We start from the raw sequence: 6000 nt of genomic DNA on the forward strand, positions 1-6000 counted from the left end.
CCAGCCACCAGTGGCACCAACCGGCAGTAGAACCAGCCACCAGTGGCACCAACCAGCAGTAGAACCAGCCACCAGTGGCACCAACCGGCAGTAGAACCAGCCACCAGTGGCACCAACCGGCAGTAAAACCAGCAACCAGTGGCACCAACCGGCAGTAGAACCAGCCACCAGGTGCACCAACCGGCAGTAGAACCAGCCACCAGTGGCACCAACCGGCAGTAGAACCAGCCACCAGTGGCACCAACCAGCAGTAGAACCAGCCACCAGTGGCACCAACCGGCAGTAGAACCAGCCACCAGTGGCACCAACCAGCAGTAGAACCAGCCACCAGTGGCACCAACCAGCAGTAGAACCAGCCACCAGTGGCACCAACCATTACCAGAACCTTCACCCCAACAGAACTTTGCAGTGGGCAAACGCCCCGTCACGACCCTTCCTGAGGAGTCATATTAAGAGAGGGGAGTCAGTCCACCTGTCTAACCTCTGACCTGTCTCTTCCCCCTCTCCTCTCCTGTCCCATGCCTCTCTTCGTCCTTCCGTCTCTTTGGTGACATAGACGGAAGGGAGGGAGTTGTCTTCCCCTCAAAGAATACCAATAGACTTGGAATTTCTGGCGTGGACCACACCAGCTGTTCTCGGAGGGTCATTTGGATCACACTTCAGCTTTCATCGGACAAAGTCTTAACTTTTCGGACAAAATGTGAGTGAAGAACAAGAACTAATGAGGATACAAAGTTGTTTTAATCATTCAGATTCTCGACCCATAGACGAGAGAACTTCTCTGTACTAAACAATGTCCAGGGTTATATGGACACGAGATCCTAATCATCAGTGATCTTAATAATAAGGATTGGAATGTATTTTCAGCTTCTAAGTGTTTGTGGGTCATATCATCTATCACGTTATGGACAGATATGGTTCAGACTTGTCTCTAACTCCATGACTTTCAAATGTTCCTTTAATTCTGGTATTCATCGGTTTCCTGTAAGTTAGTTTTTATCCTCACTAAGAATAAAATACCTGAAACCCTTGCACTGTATCCATACTTTACTTCCAGTAGATAAACGACGTAGGAGATTTAGAAGCAAGTCGTGTATTGTGAAGACTAATAACAAACAGCAGCTCTCCAATGACCCTTTAATATCTCCATAGTTCAAACAATCATTAATTGGTGTTAAGACCTACAAATAATTTATAATGATGAACTGTAAATTTATAGCAATTGAAATAGAACATTCTCTGTAACTAGCTGACATTGTAATTATAAGGTGTGAAGGATAGATGAAATTGTTAATGTAATAATCATCGTTGAGGTCTGATAAAGACCTTTCGTGCCCTCTGATCGTTTTTGCGCTACCGCTCACAGGATGAGTATGGGGTGCACAATAAACTCCAGCGGCAACAATAAAAAAATCTCTGCTCTCTTCCATAATATTATTTGGAACTATTTTCTCGAACAGAAGTACACAGTGGGAGAGGACTTGGTGGGGTCTACTGGGATGTGTTGCCTACGCTTGCCCGAGTTCGTATTTGGTTGGCTGATGTTCCTATATTCTTTCCAGGTCCTTCTGGCGTTGAGGCAAGTGGGTTGTATGCGCCCGCTATCACTACTCTGCCTCCAACCTGCTTCTACAGTCACTGTGATAATTTATATTTCCATTCGAGTCTGTAACTTCATGGAAATATCCCCTCCGATTTGACCACCAGTGTGACGCCTCTTCCATGCTTCAGTAAGTTATCTACTACCGCTCATTTGCTTATTTGGAGGTAAAAATCATCATTTCTGTATCAAATACTAATTCTTATTTGTTCACCCACACACAGGGCGAAACTGAAGACAAGACTGACAGCCGAGAAGTATGAGATACGAGGAAAGGATTCATGAATATAACCTGTAGGCCAGGTGAATGGTGGTCGAGAGTTGGGGCCCAAGGAATATAGCTCAACCCCCACAAACACAACCACGCCTGTGTTCTCACCTGTTTATTTCATTAATTTAATATTGTACAGCTCTTTACCGACCAACCCATTCGACTGGACGGTAGAGCAACGGTCTCGCATCTTGCAGGTTGGCGTTCAATCCCCGACAGTCCTCGTGGTTGGGCACCATTTCACCCTTCTATCCCAAATCGTTATCTTGATATCCCTCCCAAGTGCTATATAGTCGTAATGGCTTAGCGCTTTCTCTTGTATATATATTTTATTTATACAACTATTTTTACAGGACGTGCGACAGGACAAACTCGCCGCGAACGAGTCTGAAGGTAGTTTGGTGGTCGCGGAGTGGTGTCGAGAGCTTCAAGCACTGGTCGAGGGAATGTGACAGAAAATTGTCCTCCAATCAGGGTCACCGACTTCCCGTGACCGAAGTGAGGTCAGCCTGGGTCACCAAGAGAGAAGCAGTGTTGTTCTACCTTCTGGAGAGTCTTGTTCTACCTATATCAGTATGGAGCTACCAGACGATGTGTGTGTTCGCCGCACGCTGTAGGAAGCCTTGTTATATTTTGTGTTAGAGGAGAACAGTGTGTGTGTTTTATTAACCTTGGACACGCCTTCCCTATGGTGGTGTGGTGTGTGTAAAACAACCCGTCCTCGACTGAAAGTCCATTCCGTCCTGCGGTAGACCCCACAGACGCATTCATAAATTTTTACATGTTGTTCATTCAAAACGAGAATTTTCCCAAATATAAAATAATATAATATTTTAGCATATTGTGCATATATAGGCATTGGTTAGGTTAGGTGGTTAAGTTCTGTTGGCGATTATTTGTATTTGTAGTACGTGGGTGAAACATATACTGCGTTGTGGTTCGAACAAATTTCGTCAGAGAAGCACTTGTTCCGGAAGTGTTCGAACGTAATCAGTCGAGTCGTGTGTAAACCGTTTTTCTCTTACAAATAGGAGGTTTGGTGTGTGTATGCAATTACTTTTGGGTCTTCGTTTGGAGGACGGGCTGTATAAACTGAGGGTTTGATGAGCAAGACTGTGAACTTTAGAACTGTGTTAATAGTTACGTAAATGCCAAAACAAATTGTCCAAGTGATAAACAGTGTAAATTCTTCTTGACAATAGACATAGAATATAGGTTATGGACATATGTTAAATAGTTCGGTTTCTGTTGTTTCACATTTTAATATTTTTAGATCGTCTAAAGGGAAGCCATCCTGTACTGTTAGAGGTGAGGTGGCATCCTATTAGTAGACGTATCTGGCAGCTTTCTCAAAACCCAAATGTCGAGTACACAATGTGTCAACTTTGTGAAAGAGAAAACATGCACTCTCTTGAACATTATATTGTAGAATGTCTCATATTGACTGACTTTCGCCCTCCTGGGCTAAGGTATGCTGAACTCTGTAGTTACTATATGAGTACTGGAACACTTGATGATATATTGGACTTGTATCCAAGATTGACCATGTAATATATCAATCACACAATGTATATATATGATGTAACTATATAACCTGAGCTTGTAAAAGCACCTTCATCACCTTCAGTGATTAAGTGCTTAATTGCACACTAGTTTCTTTATCAGCTACCTCACCCTGTCAGAGTAAATGAGACAAATGTGTATGAATGCATGTGTGTGTGTGTGTGTGTGTGTGTGTGTGTGTGTGTATGTGTATGTATGGGTTTAAAGTATATATGGAAGCTGATCAGAATTACATTTCACCTTTGTGAATGTACATTAATGACACTATGTAAAAGACACATCTAACACTTTATGTAGGGCACACGTAAATCTGTGTATCTATGTATTTACGTATGTAGGTTAGCTTAGCATTTTAAAAGCACCGAATCACCTTCTGTGGTTGAGTGTTCAATAAACCCTTGAATTATATGTTTAACACTTCTCTAACCCTGTCCATGGAGGACAGAAGAAAATGTATATATGCTGGTTAGCATTGTAAATGTGTGGCCACGTCTGTGGTAGAAAATAATAATAATAATAATAATAATTAAAAAAAAAAGGCATCTGAGGGGCCCCATCCAGTAGTTAGGCCTATTGCCGTGTGAGACACTAACTTCTTCTTGTTGTCATAGTCAGCTACTCTGAACAAGTTCCAAGTAGCACGGGCTATGGTGAGCCCGTAGTGGACTAACCTGGCACAGGAGAGGTGCGATAAGTGGTGGTTGACATGTCCCTGATATACTCTCGATTAAGACCGCTCCAGACGGTAGTCTTGAGCTGAAAGCTCTCTGACTACGTGACACCCAACTTTTGATCGGTAATTAAGTACGTTTAGGTCTGGCCCGGCTTCGTGTAACGTCGCCCTCTGATGATCCCGCACATTTGATGGCGCTACATATTCAATTTCTTTCTTTATTATGCACCCCATACCCATCCCGTGAGCGGTGGTGTAAAGGGTGCTACATAGCCTTCCCGGTTTGGTGCCTTCTATTGATAATTACTTTGTGTAACATATGGAGGGGTTACAAACGATCACCTCTATTGTGGGGACACGAGTGAACCCTTTGGCTGGGCTCTGATAATTTTATTGGATGACACTTGTGTCGTACTCGTGGTCTAATTTCCTGAAGAGTATAGGGTCTGCTTCCTTCAAACTTTAGAGGAAGTGGTGACGTGTATAAGCGCAGGTCGCCACGTTGTATCAAACACAAATGTATAACACGCCACAAACTAAGGGGGGGTACAAAACAGTTCATCCCATCTCCCCTCCCCCCACCTCCCACCCCTCCCGCCACCCCTCCCACCCTCCCTCCCTCTCCCCTCCCACTCTCCCTCTCCCCTCCCTCCCTCTCCCCTCCCACCCTCCCTCCCTCTCCCCTCCCACCCTCCCTCCCTCTCCCCTCCCACCCTCCCTCCCTCTCCCCTCCCACCCTCCCTCCCCCTCCCCTCCCACCCTCCCTCCCCCTCCCCTCCCACCCTCCCTCCCTCCCTCCTCCCACCCTCCCTCCTCCCACCCTCCCTCCCTCTCCCCTCCCACCCTCTCCCCTCCCACCCTCCCTCCCTCCCTCTCTCTCCCCTCCCACCCTCCCTCCCTCCCTCTCTCTCCCCTCCCACCCTCCCTCCCTCCCTCTCTCTCCCCTCCCACCCTCCCTCCCTCCCTCTCTCTCCCCTCCCTCCCTCTCCCCTCCCTCCCTCCCTCCCTCTCCCCTCCCTCCCTCCCTCCCTCCCTCCCTCCCTCCCTCTCTCTCTCTCCCCTCCCTCCCTCCCTCCCTCTCTCTCCCCTCCCACCCTCCCTCCCTCCCTCTCTCTCCCCTCCCACCCTCCCTCCCTCCCTCTCTCTCCCCTCCCACCCTCCCTCCCTCCCTCTCTCTCCCCTCCCACCCTCCCTCCTCCCACCCTCCCTCCCTCCCTCTCCCCTCCCACCCTCCCTCCCTCCCACCCTCTCCCCTCCCACCCTCCCTCCCTCCCACCCTCTCCCCTCCCACCCTCCCTCCCTCCCTCTCTCTCCCCTCCCACCCTCCCTCCCTCTCTCTCCCCTCCCACCCTCCCTCCCTCTCCCCTCCCACCCTCCCTCCCTCCCTCCCACCCTCTCCCCTCCCACCCTCCCTCTCCCCTCCCTCCCTCTCCCCTCCCACCCTCCCTCCCTCTCCCCTCCCACCCTCCCCCCTCCCACCCTCCCTCCCCCTCCCCTCCCACCCTCCCTCCCTCCCTCCTCCCACCCTCCCTCCTCCCACCCTCCCTCCCTCTCCCCTCCCACCCTCCCTCCCTCCCTCTCTCTCCCCTCCCACCCTCTCCCCTCCCACCCTCCCTCCCTCCCTCTCTCTCCCCTCCCACCCTCCCTCCCTCCCTCTCTCTCCCCTCCCACCCTCCCTCCCTCCCTCTCTCTCCCCTCCCACCCTCCCTCCCTCTCTCTCCCCTCCCTCCCTCTCCCCTCCCTCCCTCCCTCTCCCCTCCCTCCCTCCCTCTCTCTCTCTCCCCTCCCTCCCTCCCTCCCTCTCTCTCCCCTCCCACCCTCCCTCCCTCCCTCTCTCTCCCCTCCCACCCTCCCTCCCTCCCTCCCTCTCTCTCCCCTCCCACCCTCCCTCCC

General features: G+C 49.8%; 1 long non-coding RNA gene across 1 annotated transcript in view; it reads left to right on the plus strand.

The window, feature by feature from the left end:
* The window catches only part of LOC138369365 (uncharacterized), a 282936-nt gene extending 280367 nt beyond the window's left edge, over window positions 1-2569 (plus strand). Inside the window, exons 2-3 of the long non-coding RNA XR_011229811.1 lie at window positions 1563-1730; window positions 2225-2569. This is a non-coding gene — a long non-coding RNA (uncharacterized lncRNA). The remainder of the gene's footprint in view (window positions 1-1562; window positions 1731-2224) is intronic.
* The last annotated feature ends 3431 nt before the right edge of the window (window positions 2570-6000 follow it).

The sequence above is a fragment of the Procambarus clarkii genome, chromosome 28 (assembly GCF_040958095.1).
Source record: "Procambarus clarkii isolate CNS0578487 chromosome 28, FALCON_Pclarkii_2.0, whole genome shotgun sequence".
NCBI classification, from domain to species: domain Eukaryota; kingdom Metazoa; phylum Arthropoda; class Malacostraca; order Decapoda; family Cambaridae; genus Procambarus; species Procambarus clarkii.